Below are 11,253 nucleotides of genomic sequence, written 5' to 3'. Positions count from 1 at the left end.
TTTAATGAGACAAACTACTGATCCATTTAAGTCCGTATTCATGAAGAAATAAGAACAATTATTGATTTAATCAAATATTCTCAATAATATTATGATGTCATCACTATGCAAATTATTTCACATGTTTAGCCAAAATTGAAACAACACAGTTTCCACAAAAATGGAAAAAGTGCATATAGTGTATTATCGTTTGTCTAGGAAAACAGGTATATGTTAATAAATACTTTTATTCATAAAACAAAAATGGAAGGATAGACGACAAAATAGAAATAGTAGGGGGGATATACAGCAGACTCTTGAACACAACGGGTTTGAACTGTGTGGGTCCACTTCTATGTGGTTGTTTTCCAGTGAATGTGAATGTGTACACGGCCCGCACTTGTTGAATCTGCAGATGCAGAGCCGTAGACACGGAGGGCCAACCCCAAGTTCATATGCGGATTTTTGACTGTGAGGGTCAGCACCCCTAACCCTGGCTTGGTCGAGGATCAACTGTACTTTGAATTATCAATATTACTTTCGAACTGAGTGAATATTTTATATGATAAAACAAAATTTGATTTAAAATGTAAATCCCAAACTATTAAAAAATTTGAAAATCTGAGGCTAGAAGTGCAGATCTGAGCTGTGGGGCCACCTCTGACTTCACAGTGAAAGGAGACCACCCAATGGATTGAAAAGTGGTTTTTAGTAAACTCTTTTTTTTAATTAGCCCAAACATTTTTTAATTGAAGTAGAGTTGATTTTCAATATTATATTAATTTCAGGTGTACAGCATAGTGATTCATAGATTATGTTTACAGATTATACTCCATTTAAAAAGCAACAAGAATATATTGTATAGCACAGGGAATTATGGCCCAAGCATTTTTTTTTAACTTTTTTTATTTTATACTGGAGTATCGTTGATTAACAACGTTGTGATAGCTTCAGGTACACAGCAAAGTGATTCAGTTATACATATACATGTATCTATTCTTTTTCAAATTATTTTCACATAATATTGAGCAGAGTTCCCTGTGCTATACAGTAGGTCCTTGTTGGTTATCCATTTCAAATACAGCAGTGTGTACATGTCAATTCCAAACTCCCTACTTATCCCTCCCCCCAACCTTTCCCCTCGTAACCATAAGTTCTTTAAGTTTGTGAGTCTGTTTCTGTTTTGTAAGTATGTTCGTTTGTATAATTTCTTTTTAGATTCCACTTATAAGTGTCTTGGCCTCAGGTTGTAGTCACAGCTGCAGAGGGAAAAGGAAGTCTTTGCGTGGATCTCCACGTCATCGGCTTCTGCTGATTTCAGTGTTGATTGCTATCGACTCGGAAGGAATAGCCAAAGCGTGAAAATTATTTTTGATACTTAAAAAGCTTTTTAGTTAGTGGACAGGGAGCATTTACTTAAGCCATTTCTTGGTTCTTCTAACCTGTAGCCTCTTAGCATAGGTGTCTCTCCTGGGTTTCAGCCTTAAGCAAAGAGATGCAGCAAATCGGCGCTTGGGTTCTGGCCAGTGCCCATCCCACTGTCACTGGCTTCACCCAGTTTCCTTGGGCACTTGTCCAGTCACCGTTAAAGCTCGTGAACATCCTAGAAGAAGCTGGCTTGAGCTTGCTTTATATCATGTGTGGGTGAGATGAGTATACATCGTCAAGTGTGTTCCTGGTTCTTACGGTAACTATTCCGTAGGGACATATTTAGTCTAAAAAAACAAAAAACAAATAAATAAATAAATACTTTTCCTGCAGTCATTTCTTGCAGTAATTCTTTTGAAGGATGAGATCAAACATCTCCCCACAAAATACTTACTACAAGAAACAGAATCCTTTTTAAAATAATTTTCTCAGTAAGATTGGTGTTCAGTCATCTAGAAATAGAGTAGGAAGTCAAGAAGAAAGAACCATTTGAAATTTGGAGAGACTCTTTGGGAAGGAAAACCCACGTGGAAACAATAGAGTCGGTTATCCACTGGCAAAGCACTGCAGGATGTCAGATCAATAAAGTATGAGATGAGAACAAGGATTTCTCCCAGGAACAAGAGCAAAAGACAGAGAAAATTGTAGCTGAAAAGCTGGCTAGACTTAAGAATTTAATGTACATTTAAATAATGGATTTTAAAGGCAAAAGCACTTGAAAATAACTAACAAAATAATTTAAAAGCACATAACTTTCCGTATAGGCTGAAATGTGTCCCCTCCCAAAGTTCATAGGTTGAAAGTCAAACCCCCAGTACCTCAGAATGCACCTGTATTTGGAGATGGGGCATTTAAAGAGGTGATTGATACTGTACAGCCCAGGGAACTCTACTCAATATTCTGTAATAACCTATATAGGAAAAGAATCTGAAAAAGAATGAATATGTGTATACGTATAACTGAATCACTTTGCTGTACACCTGAAACTAACGCACCATTGCAGATCAACTATACTCCAATAATATTTTTTGAAAAATAACATAGAGGTGATTAAGTAAAAACGAGGCTGTTGGGGTAACCTAAATTCAATCCGACTGGTGTCCTTAAAGAACAGGAAATTTGGACCCACAAAAATGCCAGAAGTACCAGCACACAAAACCGTGTGAGGACACAGCAGGGAGGCATATCTGCAGGCCAAGGAGAGAGGCCTTGGGAGAAACCGGTCCCGCTGACACTGCGATCCTGGACTTCTGGCCTCCAGGACTGGGAGAGAATAAATGTCTGCTGTTTAAGCCCTCATCCATGGTGTTTTGTTATGGCAGCCCAGGCAGACTAATAAACTTTCCTTAGTGAAAAAAAATCGTCTTCAATCTGCAAATCAAAAGAGATCACTGAGTTCAAAAAACTGTGATAATACATAGGCCAACACCTAGACGTATCCTAACAAAATTTCAGAAATAGCAATACAAATCTTTAGGCAGGAAAAACATTACCTACAAACTAATCTTGTAGTTTTGTCACGCAGTACCCATGCTAGAATTAAAGAAAAACTATCTATAGGACTTTGAGATAAAGATATTGTAACTCAAGTTACATCCAAATTGATAGTCCTTCATGTGGAAGGAAGGAAGGAAAAACAGAGAGAGAGAGAAAGGCATCATGCACAAGCAAATACTCATAAGCTACCCTTCCTATATTTCAAAAGTAGATAAAACTAAATAAATTAAAGTCTCAAGAATGGCAAAGTCACAGTATAGCAGAGATAACTGGAAGCAGAGAAGCCACTAAAACAGAGATCAATCCAAACAATTGTCATATAGCATGAAATGTAATTAAAACAAAGATCATTTAAGGAAAAAAGATGCAGTAATTTAAAATGAGTAATTGAATAATATTCTGGCTCTACAGTCCTCAATTATGTCAACACAGGCTGATAAGTAAGAAGAACGAGAACTAGAGCTGTTAGGAAGCCGTAAATGAGGAGCTCAGCATGTTAACTCCTTTCGTTTAATTTCATAGGAGGATCAAATTAAGTTCAAATATTTTTAAACATAAAAATTAACACTTGTAGAATAAAAACAGAATATACTTTTCCATTTGCTACACAGAGCTCAGAAGTGCCGACACCAAATGGGTCTGCCTCACTGCAAGTCTGTGTCCTTGGCCCACAGTTGCCAAATTTAGCAAATAAAACACAGGATGCCCAGTTACACTGAATCTCAGACAAGCAGTGAACCATTTTTTATTTAGTATGACTGTGTCCCGTGCAGCGTCTGGCCTGCTGCATTTTATCTGGCAGCCTGGGCCTGGCCAGCACTTTGTCTCTGGGGAAGATGAGCCCTAGGAAACGCGTGTACTTCTAAAGGCAGCGTGTCCCCTATAATGTGTGAAAAGAGCCACTCCAGTGGCTTCTCACCCTGAAATTCTTCAGACTCAGATGATGTGTCCTCTGAGATGGGATCAGCTGTCCCAGGTCCCCTGCCCTGGCACCACTAAGGGAGCCTGTGGTCGGCTTTCAAAACAAGGAAAAGAAAGTTTGAAAACGCGTAAAAATGAATGTCAAAACACAAACGCTAGAGGTTTTTCTCTAAAAGTGCAGATACTGGCTGCTTCACTTCCAAATGAAAACCCCATGTGGCAGGACTTGGAAACGTTTTTGTTTCCTTATTTTGACACTGAGCTCTGAAATAATACTGTTAACTCTTAATTTTTTTTTTTTTTTTAGGAATTGGCTTTTAACACTAGACAGCTGGAAAATCTAAAAGGTTAGCCTAGATCTGATACATCCACTTCAGATACAAATGCCAAGTTCCCTTCAAAACTTTTCACAGGTCAATGAAGCAATTATCATAGGAACCAAGACTCTGTGATTTACTGAGATGGAGAAGCACACAGAAGTTACGGGACAAGATGGGGTTTTTTTGTATTATTCAAGGAGTTTATACCTAGAAACACCAGAAAGATCCTTAATCCCAACAGCCCAGCTTGCAGGCAGGGTCCCAAGAGCAGCCTGGGCTGCCCAACACGTTCCTGGTGGTCATGACAGGAGCCAGGACCAGGTGACCCAAGTTCACGGGCGGAGGGGGCAGGGAAGGTGTTTCTCTAAATTGAGTCTGGCTCTACAAAAACAAGTCTGTTCATGTGGAAGCCTTTTCCAAGTTTGATAAACTGTACTGTGAGCTTGTGATTGTTCATTTGAGTGACTGCTAATCTAAAAAGAATTGTTTCGAGAAGATAAAATGCAAGTAAAATAAGGTCAGGTGATGTGAAAGGTGACCATCTATTATTAGTGAGCCGAGCACCGTCTAGCAACAGACAGTGTCTTCCTCGATTTTCTGCAAAGCCAAGCAAAGAATGGTTCTGCTGGAGAGTTTTGCTAAATTAAATATGAGGAGAGGGGGAGATGGCGGGGGCGGGAGACCCATCACAGCAAAGGAATTGGCAGCTCAGTTCAACTTAGAGGAAATCCTTGAAGGCTTGACAACAAACTACCCCTTTTCAACATCCTTCTTCCTTGTCCTCTCTTTGGCAGTGAAGCTTCTTATTTCTATAATATGGAGTAGAGGACTACCAGGGTTTATGTTGGAAAACAAGCATCATGTTTTCAAGAAGTACCGTCTCCTCTGGGTTCAGGACACTGAGTAACAGATGACTAAGAATTTACCCGTTCAGCTCCTGGGGTTCCTCAGTTCCCTCCAAAGCTGAGCCGCAGGAACCTTGACCAGAGCTGTTGTGTGCGAGGGACCAGGGAAGCTGGACGGGGGGTGGGCAGGGGAGGCCCTATACACTCCCCGGGGCAACTGGACCATTGTCAGGGCTAGGACGAGGCCCCGAGTGCAGCTGCTTCTCATCTGAACTCTCTCTGCTGGGGCCGTTCTTTGCACACTTAGGTTCACGTCATTGCTCTCTGGATACGAACATATGGCTGTATGTACTCCTCACAATATGTTATAATATTCATTATGCCACCACGCTGTGCCGAGTTAAAACTAAGTGACGTAAATCTGTGAAACACATGTGTTTTTACAAATGTGTTCCTAGCGCCACCTCCATACCTTCATTGGATCATGGGTTCTTGCTGGGAAAGTCTAAACAGTACAGTCTCGGTGACTTGTTCCCTCTGGCTCTTCCCCATCGTGCTGACCAGCAGACTTGGTCAATGACACAGACGTTTCCGGACCGGCGCCCAGGCCAGGCCAGGCTGTGAAGGGCACAGTGGTGGACCCTGAGGCAGGAGCAGAGGCATGAGACAAGGGTAGCCTCGGACTTCTGAGGAAAAAGGAAAAAGTCCGGAACGAAATCATCATCATTGCTTATTTACAAATGAAACGTGGAAAAGTTATTAAAAATGATTTTGTGTCACCAGAGGTATATACTGTTACCATTTTGAGCATTTTGTTGTATAGTCTTCAGATTTTTTTTCTATTTGCATGTAATGTGTAGGAGATAGATGATAAACAGGTAGAGAGATGATTGATAGATACATGGACAGATGCTCAGATACATAGATACACAACCTACACACATACAGAGTGGATATTCTACACCTGACTTGTTCGTTCAGCAATATATGGTGCAGGTATTCCTGTGTCAATAAACACACACTGGCCTCAGTTTTAATAGCTGCACAGTGTTTGTGCCACGGGACACCATAATTTCTTCACACAAATTCCCTATCAGGGGCTATTTAGGATTTTTCTTAAATTCTTACCTGTTGTAAACAATGCTGCATGCTTACAATAGGGCTTTTCTGATTTTGTATTTAGAAACACTTATGTATTAGCCTAATTATTTTCTAAGGATACATCTCTGGAAGTAGCATCTGAGTGGACACGGCTCTGCAGGCCTGTTACCAACGCGTCCCAGGAAGTGTGTGTGGCTCCCAGCGGGCAAGGGGCAGTGGGAGGAAGGGGCGTGTGTCACAGCACAGCAAACACGGTGCTCCGGGGGCCCTTAATTCCCGCTCGTCCCAGACTGACACTTATGCGGGCCCCAGAAGAGGTCTGCACAAAAGTAGGGGCAAGAATTTCCACGCGGAGGCGACAAACGTGAAGAGAGACACAGTGAACTGAGTGTCTGTAGATATTCATCCTCTGAGCTGGGATGATGCCTGGTACACGTCAGGTTACCTGAACTCGTGGTAAATCACGGTGAGTAACAGGGACAGGAAGGCCCCGGGGAATGTTCTAGAAGCACAGCAGGAGGCAAGGGACATTTTGAGTAAGTCAGGTCCAACAGACAAGCTAAAGTACTGGAAGATCTTCATTTCATCGTGCTTCTTTACCAAGGCCTGTTCTTTGGGTTTTGGTAAGTCCTGAATAAACAGAATGTAAGGATTACAATACCAGGTGGGAGTTTGAATATGGTTTATTAGAAAAGACATAAGTGGTTTATACAAACAGGGCTTCTCAAAGTCTATTAAACTCTCAGTTTCTCTGTGACTTCATCATCTCTTGATGAAATAATCGTCACTGAGCAAAGCCTGAAGCTGTATTGTTAGCGGTCAGGCCCCCAACCCCGGGCGGGGACCCTGCACACAGTTTATACCCTCAACATCGACCAGCCCTGGTCTGACTCTGAGGGTCACGGGCTGTGCTTTCTAGACCACATATTTCCAGACATCTTTCAAAAACTATAGACAGTTCTTTTCTTTCTCTTCAGAAAGATTTTAGATTTTTTTCTCTCTGCCTCTTGAGGTAGTACCTTAAAGAAATAGCAATCAGAAAGTTGCTAATTGCTTTTTTATTTTATAGTGGCTGCTCCGATTTTATTTTCCTCTGGCAGTAAAGTATTATTAAAAGTTGTTTGATTTGATTTTTTTTGGGTCTAAATGTTTCAACAAATGCTCAGTTAAGAGCTGTTTGCTGTGCTTTCTCTTCTCCCAAAAAGTTCACATTGAAAAAAATAAAGCCGGCTACTCAGAAAGATTTTTGTGTTTCCACTTTCTTTACAGTAAGACTATAATTTCTGTATCTCAGAGTTGGAGAAGTACTACGATTTTTTGTTACTCTGTATGTCAGGCTCGAAAGCCGATGCTTAGACAAACTTGACTCACGCTGTCGCTCAGCTGTCCTTGGGGGGACCATGGCGTTAAACCGTCAGATGCGAAAAGTAAAATGGCCTTGGGGCCCTGTGACACACAGAGAACCGGTCCATGTAGGTGTGTCCAGGGCAGGGCCGTGTGATTTCAGGTCACAGAGCCTGTCATAAACCTACAGGGGTGACTGCTGGCCACACTGATTTATGTCGCTTTCATGGAGATCGGCACTACCGATTGTGAAAATGCCATATAAAACACATCGCTGGTTAGTATTATGGGGAAGAGAGGAAACTTTACACCCAGGAGATGAGAATCAAGTTATTAAGAAGAAATTAGAAAGTTCATGACGTGTCCAGTCATCTGTCTTGGTCTCTCTGCTTGTCTTGATAATTCTGACATCTTCCTCATTCTTGTCTAGATTTTAGGAACTGCTGCTTCTCTGAGTCTCCTCCTAGTTTTGGTTTTTCTCTTTTTTCTCCTGAGTCAGTGTGCCACGATGTCTGTCCCTCTCTGGAGGACAGTGTGACTTGATGTCCTTGGAGCTCTGAGTATCTTGGCTGTGGGTACTGCTGAAGGAACCCTCTAGATGTAATTGTTTTAACATCATGAAACGAAGTGATGCACAGCATTGATAGTAAACAGATATCTCTCTGCTTCTGCATAAAACTGAGCACTTAGCACCAGGGTACATGTGCCCCCGTTGCCCACTGTCCCTCCCCAAATGACAGAGTGAGAGGAAGCATCCACTGGGTCTGAGGAAGTCCAGCCACTGCACCTGCTCTGCTTGTACATTTTCCCGTAACTGGAGATGCAAACTGTCTTGTCAACCCTCAGAATGGAGAGGAAGACAAGTCTTTATGAGTTATTGAAGCAAAAAGGGGAGAAAGCAAGAGAGAGAAGAAAGAGAAGAAGGAGGGAGAGGAGGAGGAGAGGGGGAGGGCAAGGAGGAAGAGGAAGAAGAAAGGGGAGGCGGAGGAGCAGACAGAGAAGAAGAAAGAGACAGAAAGGAGGACGGATGGAGGGAGGGAAGGAACAGAGAAAAATGGTTTAATAAAAATTACCCCTCCTTTTCACATTGACCACTTGCTTAAGAAATAATCGTATTCATCAAAAAATATATTTATGAAATTGAGCCCTAATTTTCTAATTCTCCAATAGCTAAGAGCAATAAATATGAATCTGTACTTACTAAACTTAGAAAAATGCAGGTATTGCAGGGAAAATAAATGCAACACATTTATGGATAGGAAAACGTTGATAAAGCCATAGTCTCTACTTTAACAGTCCCTGGTTTTTTATGAAGAGGCTAACGCATCTACGAAAGGAAGAAATCCCGGCGCTAGTTTGCATGAAGCGAGGAAGCCTGGAATTTCCCCTATGAGATGATTTTCAAGTGCTATGGAAACTGATAACAGTTGGCTTTATTTTCTGAGTTATGCCTTTCCCTTTCAGGGATCAGCTATAATTCTGTTAATTTCATTCCCAATCCTTTGGGGAGAAAGTTGAACTGGACTGGAAAGTTTGGCTCAATGGTATTTCCAACCTGGTTACTGACCTTGGGCATTAAAGTCAACTCCACGAGGCAGGATGCGAGCTTCTCCTGATCTTCTGCACACAAGCAGTTCCCACTGCCGTCAAGAAGGGACAAGTAAACACCAGGAAGTTAAGAAGGAAGGCCCCCTGCATATCGAAGTAAACCAGGTCTGCAATTATGGTTCAGTGAGTTAGACCCAAGGAGATGAAATCACTGTGATGGTTTCTGCTCTCCCAAGAGGTCACACAGAAATGAAGACAAGGGGAAGCTAGGATCAGAAAGCCTTCAATAGACTCGCAATCAGTGTGGCGCAGGGGTGGTGGGCAGAACACAGTGGACCCCTGGCCTTTGCAGAAGCCCTGGAGCCCGGTCCCAGCTCTGTCAACGCTAAGGGCTCGGTCTGAAGGCATCTCCCTCCCCACACACACGGGGTCTAACTGCACTCCTGACCTTCATGGAGTCCGTTCAAGCTTTACCTCCCAGCCACCACTGGGACCCCCAGCCCTGCCTCCTGCTTATCCCAGCCTTAGTTTGCCTTGGACCCGGGTTTTGCCTCACTGCAGGGTCCTGGTGACTTTCTGTGGCTCTTTCTTCATGGTCCTTGACCACATTTAACCCCTAGATACAAATTCAAAGTCTTCATTTTCCCCACCCCTCAGGCACAAGTCAGATCCACCCCACTTCCCATCCCTGGCTCTGGAAGACCCAGTCCAACCTAGAGCACTGCTGACCCTCTCGACCAGGACTGCCACTCATTCTGAAGGTCATGAACGCACAGGGGGCAGGTATTCTATCCCAGGGAAAGCCAGCATCACCCGTCAAGTTCCCCATGTCACTGAGATGTGGGGCTTCTCACTAAGCAGTCACGCACACTTACACCATTTTCCTTATACAAGGCACTGATGCTAAGTGCATATTGGGACTTTCAGTATCATAGGAAGTCACTGAGGCTCATGGGGAACGCTTCTCTCTAGAATGAATGGCTCTTCTTTCCCATCCTTTTGAGAGGAAGTAAAAGTTCTTCTTCCCCCACCAAATAAGTCCTATCATCCACGATCTTGGCTCCAACCCCAGAGGGACAATCACTCATGGCCTCACACAATTTCTGTGGAACTCCCTACACCAGCGTCAAGCTGTGTGAGGGGGTACGTAAGTGTCATTACTCTCAGGGAGTTTACAGTCCTGGAGGGACACACAGTGGGGGCAGGGGGCACAATAGAAAGTCCCCCGTGCGCCTGGGAAATCGAGGACGGTCCTGGGTAGGGAGTGACTGCACGCCATTTGAAGGGTGGGTTAGAGTTGCTTGGAGAAACGCGAGGAAGCACACGTATAAAGGCATAGAGAGAGAGAGGTGATCAAGAACGTGTGCTGTGACTCCACAAAGATCCCAAATGTGCTGGCATGAGAGGTACAGGGGAGAAGGTGGAACAGGCGCCTGGATGGAGGGGGCTGGGACGTTGCATTCTAGGTAAGGACTTTCTGACTTTATCCATTGGGAATAGGGAAGAAGGGGATGGGGAAGAACTGGGAATGAGTCTTAAACCTTGGGTCAATGTCTTGGTGGGTCTGAGTGGGAATGACTGGAGCATTGAGACCAGTTACTAAGCTGATTCCTTGGTCCATGGATTCTTGTCCTAAAGGGCTTTCTCATCTCCATTAAAGCACATACCCTGTTTCTCCTCTTTGCTTCCTGACAAAAAGTTATCACAGAATATATCCATAGACATTTTTTTCCCAACCTTTTCCTCCCTAAACTCTTGGAATTTTATTTCCAATTTGAACTTCGAAACTGTAGTTTCTGTTGAAACCTAGTACACCATTCTGAAGCTCACTCTACTTGGTGTGGCTGGTGTATTCAGCCGGTCCCCAACCCCTGAGGTCCTGTTGTCCTTTGGACCACACTGCAGAGCACAGACCATCCAAGGCTTCACCAGGAGTGTGGAATTCAGAGGCTCTGGAGTCAGACACACATGGGCTTGTTACTAAACCTCTCGGAAAGTTGGTTTCTTTACTTGTCAGCACTAAGAGGATTACATGAGACCACACACGCACACACACACACACACACACACACACACACACACACACACCCCCCAGAGCTCCCAGCGCAGACCAGTCATTCGGCACACTGTGGATTCCTTCTCTCCACACTTATCAGGATGAATCACAAAGTAACTGTGCTGATCCTGAGATGCTGCGGTGCCCCCCGCCCCGACCAAGTTTCCACTGATCGTTAGAGAAATAAGAACTATCGGAACAAAAATGTTTAAAT

The 11,253-nt window shown here is 43.3% G+C and overlaps 1 long non-coding RNA gene across 1 annotated transcript; it reads right to left on the bottom strand.

Moving 5' to 3' along the window:
- Nucleotides 1–1,168: 1,168 nt before the first annotated feature.
- LOC309611344 lies at nucleotides 1,169–11,051 on the bottom strand. Its single transcript, XR_014234467.1, has 2 exons — nucleotides 3,824–11,051; nucleotides 1,169–1,694 (listed from the first exon to the last, which is right to left on the bottom strand). It is a non-coding gene; the product is annotated as an uncharacterized lncRNA (long non-coding RNA).
- Nucleotides 11,052–11,253: the final 202 nt, after the last annotated feature.

This window comes from Balaenoptera borealis (assembly GCF_965194805.1).
Source record: "Balaenoptera borealis genome assembly, chromosome: 14".
Taxonomy (NCBI): Eukaryota; Metazoa; Chordata; class Mammalia; order Artiodactyla; family Balaenopteridae; genus Balaenoptera; species Balaenoptera borealis.
The sequence above is the reverse complement of the archived record's forward strand: the minus strand, read 5'-3'. Positions and strand labels throughout refer to the sequence as shown.